Raw genomic sequence first — 17,842 nt, 5'->3', positions numbered from 1 at the left:
AGCCTCCAAGTTTGCCAGGAGACGTCCGACTTTTCAGAAAACTGCCATACCGCCTGTGTTCTATTGGAATTGAGAAAATAATGAGTCAGGAGATTTCATTTAACTCATAGGCTGTTATTTCTTGTGAGCAGAATTATACTTTGGTATTATGCTTACAATATTTGAAGAAAATATCTTATTCGAAGACAGTGTAAATATATTATATTATATTACAACTAATTTAGAAGCCGGGTGTTATGAGAAAGTTTTTAGAATTGTTGACTGCTTCTTTACTCCCCCGAACATTATTTAGATCTAACGACTAAGTCAATGGGACTATTTAGTCGCTGCTTAGATTAAATCTAAGAAATCTCAAAGTTAAAGTTGTAGCATTTATAATTAATTCAGACTTTATTGTACAAGACTTTATATCTGAGTTTATATAACAATATAATATGTAGGTACATTGTACACACATATATAGGCATAATATAGTGATCAGCGCATCTATTCTATACACAAGACTGCTATGTTACTATTAGTTAGCCGTCTAAACCAGTACTTCTTAAACTTTTCATACCACGGCCCCCGAAATCATAAAATAAAAATCCAAGGCTCCCCTCCCCAAAAAATTTAGTCTTTAGTAACCAACAGTATTTACCATTAATTATTATTTTAGGTACATTTTTATTAAAAATAATAAAACATTCATTTAATAGCTCGTAAAGCAAAAATTAAAAAAAAAAATCAAAAATTAACTTAAAATTTATTACAGCTACAGGCCTACAGGAATGATTGCATATTTTTACGTTTGAAACGATAATTCACACGGTTTGCTCCAAAGTCGCTATTGAAAGAGACGACCTGTATATATTTTGTATTACCAGTAATATGAAAATGCTGTTTTGCATAGGTATTTTGTTGCAATTAGGTCAGTATAAAATTTGTAAAATATTTGTTTACTGAAAAATCTAAATTTATTAATATTAGTAGATTGTTTATCCATATCGAATAAAGTAGGTACTTATTGTGATCGCATGAAAATCGACCTCGAGATTTTGACTGATTTTTGTCAGATCACATTTTTATATATTTTTTTTCAAATACTGAACTATTTCGCGGCTCTCTGGCAGGAGCTTCAGGCCCCCCTAGGGGGCCGCGTTTTGCAGTTTGAGAAGTACTGGTCTAAACAGTCAAAACTGTCTATCTCATTCTAAAATTTAACACATCCAAGAGAGGTGCTGTTAAAATGTAGCACTTATTGTAACAATTACAATTAACTTATTTTACTTAATTATTACAATACTTCGATACCAAAAATGAAAAACTACCCTGGATAGCTGCCGATAGCGGCCTATAGCAGTCTTGTGTATAGAATAAATGCGTAATTGTTGGATGTAAAAACACCGTCAAAGTGTTAAAATGCGTTTTTTTTCAAAACTGTAGTTCATAGTTTTGCATCATGTAGTAAGTACCTATATATTATATATATAGCATTCATTTGGCGCCACATTTCAAAGACATTATTGATTGCGTTACCTCCTAGTGTCTAAAAATATATGAATGAGTAAATGTTAAACAATATTAGACAATAATAATGCTTCCACTTTTCTCCGTGCCTTGTTTTTAAGTCACGTGGCCACAGTAGCAGGACTTGATTTGTTTTAATATAATATATAGCTCGATTTTAAGGGTGGCACTGTGGTGAATTTGTCCGCTTTTGACCAATGACATGTCTTCTGTCTTGTCTACCTCATTATCTATTGGTTTATTTTGGGGTATTTCGGCATTATGTCCACGTGCATACCACTTTCTAAGCAATATTTTTTTGATTTGTCCACAATTCACATGGTATATGACCACTGGCAGAATGCATTGATTGATCACTTTGCGCATAATGGAATATCACGTTTGAAGATATTATTTGATAAAATAACTGGAAATTGCTATTGTTTCTTATCATTCAATCTAACAAAGTAAATATCTAAAGTAAATCAATATTTTCTTTTCTTATAAAGATATTCAATGAAAAACTCCCTACCCACTTATCTCCCTCAAATCATCAGATAGAAATCTAATCAATTACTAAAGAAATAGCGGTCCCGCCATCCATTCAAATCCGCCATTATTAATTCTGATCGCTTTTCGGTAAGTAAGTATTCAGAAACCATTAATTCTCATATCTCGAGAAACAATCCATCGTGTTTCGATACAGCTAACAAAGTGCGTCTCTCGTTTCTTGCCTTCACCCCTATTAGCAAGACGTTTTTTTCCATGTTAACCTTTTCGCCACTTGCGCTAGATGAATTACACCAAAATATTCATTACCGAACATACTGATGATACTGACACACGCGGTTATCCAGACGCCATCTATGAATAAAATTTAACGATGACAAACTTGATCTAATATACAGACGTTAGCGATCTGTTGATTGAAAAACGTTATGAGTTATCATAAAAATATGAAACTTATTGACTTATGACTTGTCATTAATTACAAAATTATCATTAATATATTTTAGAACAAGAACTTCTTGTCCACGTGTTCAATCACCTCCAGTACAGGTAAACGCCCCCAAATGTATCGTTTCATTTTACGCTCCCGTGGTGTAGGGATCTATCAATTTACGTAATTTGAAGCTTTTTATAATAAAAATAATATGTTGAAAACGATCAGGAGTGATGTTAGAATTATTATTAGTAAATTTTTGGTTTATTGCGTAGAAGAAAAAGAGTCGCATCTAAAGGGAGAGCCGATAAATTATTTAAACACGCCTCTAGCAAGCATTTACCTTGAAGTTATTATTCTTATAAAATTCTTCAACTATGACTTGCTTGTTACTTGTAAAATGGTGTCTACATACTAAGTAATTAAAAAGGATGACTTGCTTAATATGTGTTAATTTTAAAATATTTATAAATAAAATTTGTCTCTTTTTAGCCACACATTGATTTTTATCTCTACACCCGTACTATAACATATATTAATACTTGTATGTGATATTAATAGTTAATCTTATACATGTGGCATTGTCAGGTCGCTTGATGGAATCGTAGACATAGTCAATTAAAAAATGTGAATATATTTATCAGAGTAGATAATGCAAGTAAACTTTTTAATAAAAATTAAAAATAAACATAAGTAATATATTTCAGTACATTTTTTAACTTTCAAAAGTCTTTTTCATAAAGTCAATCTCTTTCATTAGTATACACAGTTTTTCGGTCCAATATCATTAAAATATAATATATTATTTATAATATTGATATATTTCTGTTATCATAATATTGCCATATTTATTTTTGAATTTAACACGCATAACAATATTACCTGTAAAGTTTTTTTTCATACGTAATATGTATACCTATATATGCTACCGATTGTCAAACGCATTTCTTTTTACAAAAATTGTTGGATGCCACATGTAAAAAATATACCTCCACCAATCATTGAAATATATTATTATCCTCCAATTACGTACGGCATACGTAATCCTTAATCCTTTCCTACTTTGCCCATACAAAAATTCCACCGCCCCATGAGACTGTCCACATTTTATTATTCCAGCAGCGTAAAGGTTAAGGCAGTCTGCTTCAGACATTTGCATTAATCTGAAGGGACTTATTCCAGACATTCGCGATATTTTTTTGGGTCACTTGGAATAAGAGAATAAGGAATGACTATTAGTGCGAGCGACGCGATCCAAAAAGCACTTGAATACTGAATGATATTCGATGCCGGAAATTCCGATAGATGGAATAAAGCGATAATCATACCAATTTCCTCATTTTTCGAGAGCATCTCGTCATTGTTAGCAACGCCATTATTTATTATTATGCAGAATTGCTTTCATTTTATCAAAATAAAATGTATACCTACTATATTCAACATAATAACAACGTAATACAGCAATATTTTACGTCGAACTATTGGTCCTATCTCTCCACCCATGCGATATTACTGATGTAGGGATCACTTTATGCTCATCATCTGAACCGCGTGAACAAGTCGAGATAAATAAATACAATATCATGATAAAAGTCCAGCGCATTTATTCTATACACAATACTGCTTTCAGCCGCTGCGGCAACTACCGAGGTTAGGTTTGTATGGAAGTATTACTTATTGTAACAATGACAATAAGTGCTATGTTTTAACAGCACCTTTTTTGGCTGTGGTAAATTTTAGAGCGAAATTGACAGTTTTGACTGTTTAGAAGGCTAACTTATTGTAATTGTTACAATAAGTGTTAAAACTTCGATAAAAACCTACCCTAGATAGCTGCCATAGCAGCCGAAAGCAGTATTGTGTATATTATAATAGATGCACTGAGGTTTTTTAAAATGCAAGCATTCTCCTGTCTTCCCGTTGGCACTCTTCCTTTTGTATCATAATAAAAATTATTTATTAAATACAATAAAAATATACTTGCACTACGCCACTGTCGTGCGAAAAAAGGCCTGGCAAATAATTAAAAAAATACCCCGCATCTTTCTGACCACTAGTGCGTATTATAAAGTTTTCGCTGTTTAAAATTTGAACATTAGTTATATTTCGATCTACTATATACTAAAATATTATGGTGAAAAACTATGTTTCAATATTATTATAATACACAGTTATACAATTATACAGTATATATTATGCCATAGAGAAGGCATGCTAAATGCGTTTTTTTGGATTAACCAAAAACAAAAACAAAATTGTATAGGTAACACAACAAACTTAAATGAACAAAATTCTCCAAAAGTAGGTACCTATGTAAAAATATAATTTTACATTTATTATAATTTTCGTTATAAATTCCAACACTCGAATTACATATTGTTGGATATCCATTTTTGTCAATATTCCAATTATTACTTTTCGTTTTCATATTAATAAGAAGAAAACATGTGAAATATATTATGGAAATTATGCCACTTACCGTTCAATTTCTTTTCAAAACTTCTACCCACTTCGAACGATTCGCGGCCTATATAATATCTACCTGTATTTTATACTCTCTTAAAATATGGAAAGCTTTATTTTTTGCGGTATCGAGTTTCCTTATATGTACTACATACGCGCTAACCCACATAATATAATATTACTATACGTAACTTTTTTATTATTTCCGTTCAATTCGACATATATATATATATCATTACGCGGGCGATATAAAGCCTTGCATAATTTGTCTATGAAAAAACTCAGGCATACAATCGTAAAAACCAGAACAGTATTTCAGGATATTTCAAAATCCACAGTTGAAGTTTTTTATTACGTGTAGCGAGAAATTTACACAGTTTTATAGAAACAAAATGGTTTTGGAACACTTTTATTTATAGGTCAGCTTTGCCTAGGATTTCTGAATCGTACCACTGTCGCCGTTTTTTTACTACCCCTATGGCCAAATGAACACCGTTAAAATCATGAGATTACATCATATTATAAGAACTTCCAAATTATCCATTAAGCACTCAAATTGTTTGAACAGGCGATTTGTAGAACCCAATAAATATTTTTTTAATTAACTATTTATTTTATTCAACGAATAATTCACAAGATTTAAGAATGTACCGTTCTAATTATTGAATATACATAATTTTGAAAAACACTTCTGAGAAAATATATTATAACCAATAGAAAAAATCTCTTTGTAAAAAGTAAGACACCCGGCAAGAATCGAACCTGTATCTCTTGGGTTTACGCCCCGTGCGCATTGTCCACTATGCTACTAGGTGACATACTAATTACGACAAATTTTGACTATTGGCTTTATATAATACCTGCTCATCAGCGCACTTCCAAATCAAGCTACTATTAACAATCGGTTTTTTTTATATTAAATCAAAGTAGCTCTACCTACTACTTTAAGTGTTTTTCAAAATTATGTAAGTATGTTAAATATTCTTTGCTAATCGTTTTCATTTTTACTTTTGTTCCAAATGCGTGGTCCCTCTGAGGCGGACGAAACAAATAAAAGAAATCAAGGTTGCAACATTTTCCTCGATTATTTTCTCATGATAACCCCGCAGCACGTAGATCACTCTTGCAGCATCGGTTGAGTGCCGGTCAGAGTAGGTTGTTTAAATTGTGCGATAAAAGAATGGAGAGGTGGAATTAAAAATATCTATAATCCGGGTGTTCTAATATCCACATTCCACACTACATAATATTTTGTCCGCATAAGGACCATTAAAAAAACAACAATTACCTACCTAAGTAGGTATATTATATTAAATTGTATTGTGAATAACTGTATTATACGTACCAATTAGTTGATGGCGGCATACTAATATTTCGCGAGACAGTGGTTGAGAATGACTGTTATGATCTCTCTTAGATGTGATTTATGCGGGGGACAAGGAGAGAGAGTGAGAGAAGAAGAAGCTTTTTATTTCAGTTAATTCATAGGGATATAATTTTCAGCTACTGATAGATAACTAGATAAGATATCTGTCCCAAATAATAGAGGATTATCGTGCCACGGAGAAAGAACGGAATATCAATTAGTTAAACCCTCGAAGACGTGGTTAAGCCGTGTTATAGAGCAGGGTCTAAACCACGCCTAAACCCAAGTCGGCTATGGATTCCCCCGTGGGGGTTTTGACGAGATCATGCTCTTTGAGAACTAAGTAGGTATGCAGCATTTAAATTCTGAATGTTGTTAAAGTTTATTTCTATCTACTCCAGACGGCTCCGTGGATTAGTGATATCATTCTAAATTTGGAATTGTATATTATATTTTAGTAAATAGCTAAACTTAATAATGTTTATTAAATCTCCAAAGCCACAAATATAATTTTAAAATATAAACACTACATATGTAATAATATATTGACATACCTATTTAAATTCAATAATATTAACTAATAAATGACACCTTCTACTTCGTCAGTATTGCAATGCACTGAACATATTATTATGCGCATTTCATTTCTCTCAATACCTTTTCGTACCTTCCATATTCCGTAAGAGATTTTCCAGTATTTCGATGTTTCCATACTAGAATGTTTCGTCCACATCGGCCATCCTTTCAGCTAACTAGGCCGCCGGCGAACCCACTGTCATTTACGCGATGTCCTGTGATTAGAGTTGGGTTTCGGGAATTTCCCGACGGGAATTCTCGAGAAATTTTCGAGATTTTCCATCCCGAATCTCGAGGATTAAAATTTTTAACATTTCGGGAAATCCCGGATCTCGAGAATCTTTTCTTGGGATTCGGGATTTCTGTATTACCAAATATTAATTGGAAAAAAAACAGTTTTTCTATATGAAAAAAGTGGACAGAAACCACAAAACGTTCAAAGACCGGGGCATTTAACACAATTAAACCAACTTCGACACAAAATGAGCGCAATTTTTCAACATCAGGGATTTTTGTGTCTCAAAAGCGTACGCGATTTTCAGACGCAGCTATTGACAGTCTGTGTTTTTTGAAATTCTATTTAATAATTAGTAATGTTTTGAATAATTACTCTTACATAAATAAATTGTAATTTTTCTGTTTTTACACTGATTTTAAGATTTTTTACATGTTTTTTTTTAAATTTCCCGATATCTCGAGAATTCTCGAGAACGGTTTTCTGGATATCCCGAATCTCGAGGATCCAAAATTTCAACATTTCGGGAAATCCCGAATCTCGAGATTGAGATTTCCTCGGGAAATACCCAACTCTACCTGTGATGCGACGTTCGCGACTGTATCCGTGAGTTTTGTTTACTGTTAGCTGATAATAATATCCTCATTTTTCATTTTATACACCGAGAAAATATTTAAAATGACCTCTCCGTCGCTCTTAATTCGTGTACTAGGTCGGCTGTCAGGGTCCATGACTCTGATTCAAAACCATCATCAATGAATTTTAGAATTTTAGTAATTTCCATATTCGGTGGCGCTACTACACTTAAAATGCAGCCTTGTAATCTCTAGCGATGGCCAAACGTGTGGGTTTTTAAAGTCGTGGGGTCGCAGGTTCGATTAGTGTGGATCTAATAAGTAGAACAAATGGCAAACACCCATTTATCGTAAAAACAAAAATCTGTCAATACAACCTTCACCACGTGGAAGTCCATAATATAGTCCGCTCAGGATCGAACACGGTAATTTACCTGTACTCTTTCGTGGTATTCCCCAGTTCTGACTGATAGTCTGCACGTCTCCTGTAGTCATACCTTTGGTAGTTTTAGCTGTTCCAATATCGTATAAGAATATTTTGATTAGCATGTACCTACCTACTTTTACTATTGTTTGTTATCGTTTTTAAAATTTTTATTTCTTTCGGGTATATCAGAAAAATCCAAAGTCCGATCTGGTATCACTAGTAGCAACTGCATGGCCCCCACAAGGGGAGGCTGACAGGGCCCTAGCCTGGGGGCCCGGCGAGGCAGTCAACCAGATAAGTGAGATAAGCACACATCACAAATTTGCATTAATAGTAAAAAAAAGTCGCACGTAGAGCTATTTTCCTTCCAAGAATATTATTTAAAATTATGTGGTTATACCTTAGCTTAGACAATGGTTATACGATACAACTCCATAATTCAAATGGATATGTTAAAATATACAAAAAAAACACTAAATACATACATTAATTTTACCGCGTACACGATTTTGGAAAACGCTACTGTAGAGTGTAGAACGTCACACTGCCTTTATCCTTAGCGATGGATAGGGAGGGCCGCTAACGATCATAGCCTGGGGACCCGCTTCAGGATGTGGGGGGTCATCAGCAACTGACACAGTCGCACCTTTTTATTCTCAACAAAGCTTGGTGGCAGCGTAAGCTGAACAGAATCTTCTTATACACAATTAAAGCAGCGTTCGCATACATATTACGTAAAAGTGCATTTAAATACATTATCTATTGGGGATGTCCTCTGCAACGAGCCTAAAACACAGACTAAAGAAAGATGAAGAACACACGTTGATGACCCAAAAATCTAAGAAGTTAATGATTTATTCAGAATTATTAAGTATATAATAATATTATATATATAATAACATTATGTTCTCTTATGACTGTACAGTTTATTTATTTATAGGAACGTATATTATATGAAACGTAACCCAGCTGTGTTTATTCACTACCTACCATAAAGCTTCGCAACACCGCAACAAGCATGGTATTGCATAGGTAAAACCTCTCGTTTTGTTCGTCCATGTATCTGTTTGTCAAGCTCTCTACAATTTTTGGCTTTACAACATGGTACCTACTATTTTTTAGGTTTTCTTTACCAGATACCTATATCCTAAATATACCCTATTGTGCTATAGATGTGACCGTCAGTTAGTTCATTATTTTTATACCATGGACCCATGGGGTAGTATCATGGCCCCCACAAGGGGGGGGGCAGTTAAGTGAGATAAAAAAACACAACGAATTTGCTCCAATAGCAAAAAAAAAATCCCCTGCGGCGCTATTCTACATAAATAATATTTTAAACTATTTAGTTGTGTGATAGAATTTGATGTGATAGATAGGTATGATGATTAATATAATTAATTGATTCTTCACAATATGTAGAATTTTATTTTATAATTATTTTTAATCTGTGACTAATTAAAATGGCTAATTATTTATTAAATATTTGGCTATTACAAAAGGGTCGCTATCAGTGCTTCTAATATACATACGGTGCAGAGTGCCGATGACTGACTAATTCGAGTGGATTTATTTAAAAATCAATAAAAACACACGAAATCCCCTTAATTTTACCCTGTGGAACCATAGGGTTCCGTTTAATACCATTTAGGGAACACTACTGTAGAGCATCACACTGCCCTTAACCTTAGCGATAGGTCGGGGACCGCCAAGTATCCTGGCCTGGGGCCCGCTTCAGGATATGGGGGCCATGGGTAGTATACTGGAGATCTTCAATTGCATAATATTATCCAGAAGTTATACTTTTTTTGATATGTCGCATCATTTTGCAAACATTTTCTAGATTTTTATTTTTTGATTATTTTCTCGACACCACTTCGATGTTTGTAACTTTGCCCTTATTGATTATAGGTACTTCATACGATGCGTGTGTATAGACAGCCACAATTCAAAGTCTACTTTAAAGTTACAAAACAATCTTACCGCTAAATTGACAAAGTTACAAGGTATAAAAATACCATTTTTATGATCTAATATAGCAACTACTTAGTATTGATACTTAAATGCATAAATAATAAACAGTTTGTTGCCTAAAGTACATTTTTACTTAATTTTTATAGCTTTGAATAACCAAAAGCCTTGCGGTATAAATTAACCTTTCTAAATGAGAAAATAAAAATACTATATTATAGTATGCCTTCAAGAAAATGAAAAAATCCTTTTTATAAAAATCGTTCCTTTGATGACCAATTTTATTTATTTTAACAACTTTTGTATTATTACCAGTCTCTTTGTTCTTGTGGATTTTCAACGGCAAAGCCTCAAAAAAAAATGTCTGGGTAAACAATTAATTTGTTTGCGTTGGAAAGTTGTATTTTTTTCGCAACTCTTGCGGTAGTGCCTACACTTCCTTGAGGCTCAGACGATGAAAAAGAAAACAAATAGGTATACTTTGGACTTAATTAAACAAAATTTCACAGTGATTTTCACTTTACAACGTAATACGCGGGAGAAGACTTTCTACATATTTAATTAATTAACTGTGTCTATAGGGAGAGCTTAATGTACACACGTAATTAGCCTTTACAAAATTTAGAATTAAGATGGGAAATTAAATACGTCCAACATACCTACAATCTTGATCCTTGAGCATTCATATTATTTCGTCAAATAAAAAAAATGATAAGTCCATAACTCTGTGAGTGTGGTAACTATATTTGTGGGGCAGTTAATTAGTTAATGCACATTACATATTATAGCTACCAGTGGCGAAGGATGGAAGTATGCTGTTAACATTAAATTTGACATAAATAGTGCATACTTCACTTTATCGTCATACCCTATTTGTTTTCGTTGAGTGTTTAATGGTTCCTATATAACCTTCCTTTTTGTCAATGATGCTTGGTATCTCATCTGAAACATTTACAGACAAATTCCTCACGATTGGTATCCGATAAAATGTAAAAAAAACGCGGATATCTTCGGTCTACTTTTCGAGATACTAGAATTTAAATATTAATTCATTATTCGATATTACAAAATCATAATCAAAAGAATGAACTATTCCTATTCTAATTTATGTACCTACTTCGATATACTACCTAAAATAAAATTGGGATAACAGTCTATTATCGTCTATACCTGCGCCCCTTCAAGCGAATAACTAAACGTAATTACATAACTAAAATAGATATATGTATTTATAATACTCCAGACACATAGGGTTAATATGCCAAAATAGTTTTCATTCTTCATTTAAATGGCGCTACACACCGAATCGATCCTTGCCCACTTCAACTCTCACTCTCCATTATCGCACTGAACAATATATTTACTTTCACACTATGTTTGAAAATACATCTAGATAGGTATATTTTTTCTAATGAAATTTTTCTAACAAAGTGCTGTAAAAATAAAATCAACAAAATGCAGCGACCCTCAAAGTTCCGTCGCGTCGTCGCCCCCTAATTACAATAAAATCCCGTTTCGGGGCGTGTTTGTCATTCTACCGCAGAGTAAAGCAAACAAATTCTCCGGTTTTATCCGGGATCTGTGGCTTAGTCCCGGTCACGGTTCACACTGGCCCGATTATGCGGGCTTACTTTGCACACTTGTGTTGTGCGTTTTTTTTATTCCAACGCGGATTAGCAGCGAATTTGGATGATAAAAACAACGACACGGAATGGCGTCACATTTGAAAGCTCTGAAATTGGGTTAAAATGGCTTGTGCGTCTGTATATTAAAACATTTATATATATCCAGCTTAACCTTTTCTACATCGCAGCATTGGAGTGGCAAGGTATTGTAGTAACAAGATATCATCTAACCATGGTACTCGTTGATCAAGTTAGTCTCAGTGTCGTGCGTCGCGGATTCGAATCCCGTGTCTGGAAAATTCACTGTTTATTTTTCAATGTGTGACTTACATCCAGAGCTTGGACTAAATACGTTGAGTGACTGGCTAATAATCATTTCTCGTAAAAAAAACTCTTTGAGAGACGGACAAGATCCACATCATTATAGTATAAATCTAAATAAAGTAAGTCGTTGTCGATTAAGTAGGTATAATATTATAGAAGTCCCATTGTACCTTTTTTGTACCTCATACAAACATTTTTTTATTTGACATCGATATCAAATTAACAGTTGAGAATTACGTTGAGAATTAATAAATAGGTAAATAATAATAATAATAAAATAGTAAAAAAAATATATGAGAAAAGGTATGAAATTAAACTATATAGATAAGTACAAACTAATAATTATAAAACTATTGATATATTAGGTTTCCCCAAGTATATAAAATACATCCTCTACTCCCCTGGATACCTCAAGAGTACCTAAAACAACTCCACTACCTGTTTTGATTTCTATGCTTATTCGCTGTCTCAGGAACTCAGTTGAACGGCACTCACCGGTTTTATCAGCTAAGCGATAAAACCAAAAACAAAACCACGAAAATACCATAGTAAAAATGCACTATGCGAGTATCACAACATAGCAAAAAATAATATAAGTAATAATGATCTATTAATTATCATCAATAAATAAAAAAAATGTGTGTTTAATATTTTACAATATAGGTCGATATCGATCGTAGGTGCAAAATAATATATATATATATATAGGTACGGTTACCGCTGTCATTTAATTAAGGCTATACCTCAGTTGGGGCACGGTCTAAAAAGATCGTGACTAGGCAATGAGCGGATTGTGTAAATGACGCGTGCCGAACGAAATATAATTTGTCATAAAAATTAAACATGCGTCCATTTAATGTTCTGTTTATTGTTCTATTAGTAACGATAATAATATATTCATTGACATGTTTTCTTTTTCTAGTAAATGGGTAACGTTTTTTAGTCGTCATCTTTACACGATTTAAGAATTAATACCCCCGTCGCCATCACGAAACAAATTGACGTGTTCACAGCTCGACTTTCGCTCTCAGATTGCCAGCGAGTCCAAAATTTCGTCGCACCTATAGTTGAAAATTATTTGCTGTTTCACTGAAGTATGCTCTTAAATGTGCATTCCCAAAATTACATACCTTTATGTATGTATATGTTTTTTTTTTATAATATAAATATGCTTACATAAGTAAGTAAGTACACATAATTATATAAAAATATATATTACCTACTTCGATACAGTCAAAATATAGTAATATTATTATCTACCCAAAATGTGCTTAAATCCAAAGCCTACAGATGGGCTTTACTGAATATGAGCTGAAATTGCTGTCATTTTCGATGATTTTTAAAGGGTCACGAATGCCGGGGTATTAATTAAATTCATACATCTATATAATTCAACCTTTCAAATTTACGGAATCGTTAAACCAAATGTGAGGTATGGCATGCCCATTCACATTTTTTGCGGTGTATGTACTAATTTTAGCCCACCGAAATATTCCATAATACATACATTGATATTAATGCATATGTATATGTCACTTCGTATGTGGGTCACATCATTACACATTTCAATGACTCTTCCTGAAAACCCACTCTTCGTTAAATTCACATTCGAGTTTAACATACATATTATGTACATGTAAACTTGTAAACATAATAATGTGAGTTACTTGGTATAATGCAAGTCCTACTGACACCCGTCAATTCCAACCGCTATGTTATGTGATAAAACGACATTTTCTGACTGTGTGATGCAGGTACCTACCTAATGTAAACCAAGTACCTAGCTTGCAATAGTTACTTAATTCGTTTTGATTGGTTGGGTTAAGTTGCAATATGACTTTATGTACAATATATGCTACAAGTTTCATTATAATGTAACTAATTAATTATTATGGAAATCTGTTTCGTCATAAAATAGGATATTTTTTTCATTCTATCTACCTACAATATATTAACTTTTCTTATCTACGTACCTACCTATCTGAAATACCGATATTATTGTTATAGTAGTTAATTATGTAGGTACCTACCCGACTTATAAATATTATATAATATCCAACTGCAGAAAATACATAGATTCAGTATTACAGCTTACAATAAACTTATAAACCACAAAAATTTCTGTGAGGTGACTTTACGACGGCACCCCCTTTTTAGTGCGTAAAAGAATAATTGTTAGATGGCCATCCATGGGTGATTCCAATCCCGAGCCAAATTTTTGATCCCGGGATTAGGGGATTACAATTCGACGATCCCGGGATGACATTTTTTCGGTAGTTAATATTACATTTTTATATATACAAAAACCGTTGATAAAATCCTAAATACATAATTTATACTATTTAAGACATTTATTGTTAATATTGTGCATGTTCAATCTTGGAAATACATAGGTGTAATGGAGTAAATAATATTGTAATATAAATAATAATGTGAGAGTAAAGCAGTTCTATTTATTTATGAAAAGATAACAAATACAAGTTCAATTAAAATAAAAAATAACATATTGTATTGACAATAAATACAAGCTAACATGAAGTGTTAGTTTTTTTAGTTTTTTCTGATGTTGTTACGATTGTGTAAGGCAGTAAAAAATGGTTATTTATTATCCGGTTATTCCTCCTATAATCAGTGAGTTTCCAGAATAGCATTTTCTGGTAGAAACGTCTAACTAAATGTTTCTTGATTTATTTATTCTATTTCTCAAATTCATATCACGAAAGTGCGAAACATTGTTTTTTTCCAATCTTTCTTATTTTTATTAATTTATGTGAAAAAATAAAATGAATTGGTAACAAATGGGTAATAAATCAAAATTCATTCAAACTCGGTTTATTTCTAATGTAGTTATGTTATTAAAAGTATTTTTCTGTTATATTTTCGTTTTTATTTTATTTTCCATAAAAATTGATTGAAGTTTCGGGATTATGTTTACCAATCCCGGGATTCATAGGTATCGAAAATAGTTCGGGATCCCGGGATTGGAATCCCTAGCCATGAGTGCTTTCATGTTATGTTCTTCGTATATTTTATAGTCATTCAAATATGATTTTTTGGTATCGCTTCTCGGCCTCAAGACAAAGATCAAAGTGTAGTATCTGTTCTTATCTGATAGTTCTGATTTTTAACAGTTTTTATTGATTCGACAGAATGTACTCAGAGTCACATAGACCCTATTTGATGTGCATCGACGATATTTAACTGATTTTTGGAATGTGTCGGGAAGATCGGGGCTTGCTCCACTCCTGTCGAGGGTTGGCCCGGCATTGCAGTGCCGCCGGGATCGGCCCATTTATAACTAATTTTACGTCAATCAGAGAGTACTTACTATAGGAGTAGGTCCTATGTGTGCGGCGTCTACAGTAGGTACTATAAATATTTACTCTCATTTATAGTTAAGGAGATCCTATATGCCAACAGAGAACCTAGCGGAAAAATACGAAGCTTGCAATTAGAGTTTTTTTTTGATAATTTACAATTTCAACTGTATTATTATATAGTAAATATCTATCTGAAAACATTAAAAAAAATTTTTTTAATTCAGAGATAAACTTTCAATACTAAAACAATGCAATAAAATGTGAATTCGTTGCAGGGTCACATTATATTGTATGGTCATATTTATTATTAAAATTTAGTTTATTAAGTTTTCAATTTTTTAACCTTTAGATTTTTGACTAATTCATAGTTTTAATATTTTTTATATTTATTTTAAAAACATCGATTTTTATAAAAAATATAAATGTGTATAAATCCTTTTTATTTATATGAAATCTTATAAGTACGGTCCCCATATTTAAGCTCGATTTCGTGAAAATAACTGTTGGCACGTAAAATTGTTCATTGTTATTTGTAGTATCATTTTTATGGTACTATCTGACAGGTAGTGAAAATAGGTTAACCTCAAAATGAGTACCTATAGCTAGTTTTTTGCTGGCACATTCGCCACTATCATTCTACTGCGTAAGCGAAAATCAAAAAAAAACCCTACTGTCTCATGAAAATTCAGAAGCTTCCAATCTTTTTTGATTGATGCATGCAAGCTTGCAACTGCAGGATTATACCTACATGTTTAGCCCTACATTTTCTTGTTATGGCCTAATATTTACTGTCAACAGTAAATCCATGCACGTGTAAACGGGGTATAATCGTGGTCACACGTTATGATAATAAATCATAAAAGATTCTGGGTACGCAATACGCACAGAGAAAAATTGACAATAATAATTGTCATTAAGTATATTAATGGTCGTTGAGCTAAGTTAGCAGCAATAGATATAGCTTAACGATTTCTGTTGTCAAGTTATTGATATATTAATTTATTGTGACACATTGCGATGTAGTTTGAATGCAGAAATTTCTTACTTTCTTTGTTGCAAAATGTTTTATGTTTGTAACCGAACTGAAAAAAATCGACGTTCTTTCCAGACCTTTGAAACTTTGCGCAAGTAGTGTACACGCTCCAACGGAGTCGTAGAACTTTTATAAGTAGCCGGATTTATTAACATTATTATTAATTCGACTCCAATTGATAGACGTTCCTCACGAGGACTTCAATAAAGAAAATTTAATATGAATCAACCTTTAAGTATCTATGAATTTAATATACCTATATTCTTACGAAACAGTTTTTGTAACATACAACTTTATAGACGATCAAAATATTAAGGGGCTTAGTGAGCAGGCACCTACTCATAAGTTGTGTCAAGTAATTTATTTATCACCAAGTTAAAAAGTCTTTCTTCTTAATCCTATTTAATTGTTCTTTTCTACAAATTAGTTTTTAGTTATAATCTACTAATAAATATATGATTATTTATGGCACTACTTCCCCCGACAGAACTCTTGGGGTACTCTAAAAACTTTTTCCATCCTGAACTCTTTCCAGCTTCATTGGCCGAGTATTCTTACATATCACATGGCGCAGTTTAACCATCTCATTTTCATCTATCCATGTATTTATTTATTCTATTGTCCTCACTTGTTTTACATTTTTAAAATATCGAAAAATAGTTAAAATAAAACACGCTAAGTATATTAAGGCCTTTTATTCATACCCATTATTCCATTGATCCAAACAGCTCCGGTACCCTCGACGATTGTCTGATATTCTCTCCTGCACTCCATTGTAGTTGTGTATACAAAGATGTGGTGTTATTCACTTGGCTATAAAATATAAACTATATTTCTAATCTAATAGGTACCTCGTTTACACGTGCATGGATTTACTGCTGAAAGTACGTATTATCGCTGCCATAACAAGAAAATGCACCTGTAAACACGTATTACCGTAGAAGTTGCATGATTGCATGCAAGGATCAAACAAGTTCAGAAGCTTCTGAATTTTCACGCAATAATTGATACTTGCGTGGTGGATCCGCATGCGTAGTAGAACGATAGTGGCAAACCTGCCGGAAGAACTACGAACTACACCGCACAGATAACATTTTCATGTTTTCCGATTATCTACGAACCTGTCTGATCCTATCAATCGGCACAATGCTATGACAACATCGCGTCTCGTTTACGCTTGAAGAATGAGATTGGAGACAGTCAGCACTTTCACGTGTAAACAGTTACTATTGCGATAGTTTAAAATACACGCTATTGGTGCAAGTAAATCCATGCACGTGTACAGGCGCTATAAGCGAATTATTCGCTCATTGAGTAAATATGAACGAATACGATCTCCTAATTCATTGAGTGATGATATACCTACCTACTGCGAAACTGCGATGTACGATTGAGTGATAATTTTATTAATTTCTGATTCGTCTAATATGGAGTGATATGCTTTTGTTAAATTAAGTATAGAGAACCGAACCGCCCCAAATTTGTATAAAATACGT

The 17,842-nt window shown here is 32.9% G+C and overlaps 1 protein-coding gene and 1 non-coding gene across 2 annotated transcripts in view; both read left to right on the top strand.

The window, feature by feature from the left end:
• Positions 1–17,842, top strand: part of LOC147078188 (uncharacterized) — a 1,208,676-nt gene that overhangs the window by 118,242 nt on the left and 1,072,592 nt on the right. The gene's annotated exons all lie outside the window — the stretch shown is intronic.
• Positions 15,052–15,290, top strand: LOC147078192 (U2 spliceosomal RNA). The gene has a single exon (XR_015069273.1). It is a non-coding gene; the product is annotated as a U2 spliceosomal RNA (small nuclear RNA).

The sequence above is a fragment of the Rhyacophila brunnea genome, unplaced genomic scaffold (assembly GCF_057557595.1).
Source record: "Rhyacophila brunnea isolate RB1 unplaced genomic scaffold, BYU_Rbru_1.0 scaffold_12, whole genome shotgun sequence".
Classification (NCBI taxonomy): Eukaryota; Metazoa; Arthropoda; class Insecta; order Trichoptera; family Rhyacophilidae; genus Rhyacophila; species Rhyacophila brunnea.
This window is presented reverse-complemented; position numbering and strand designations above follow the sequence as displayed.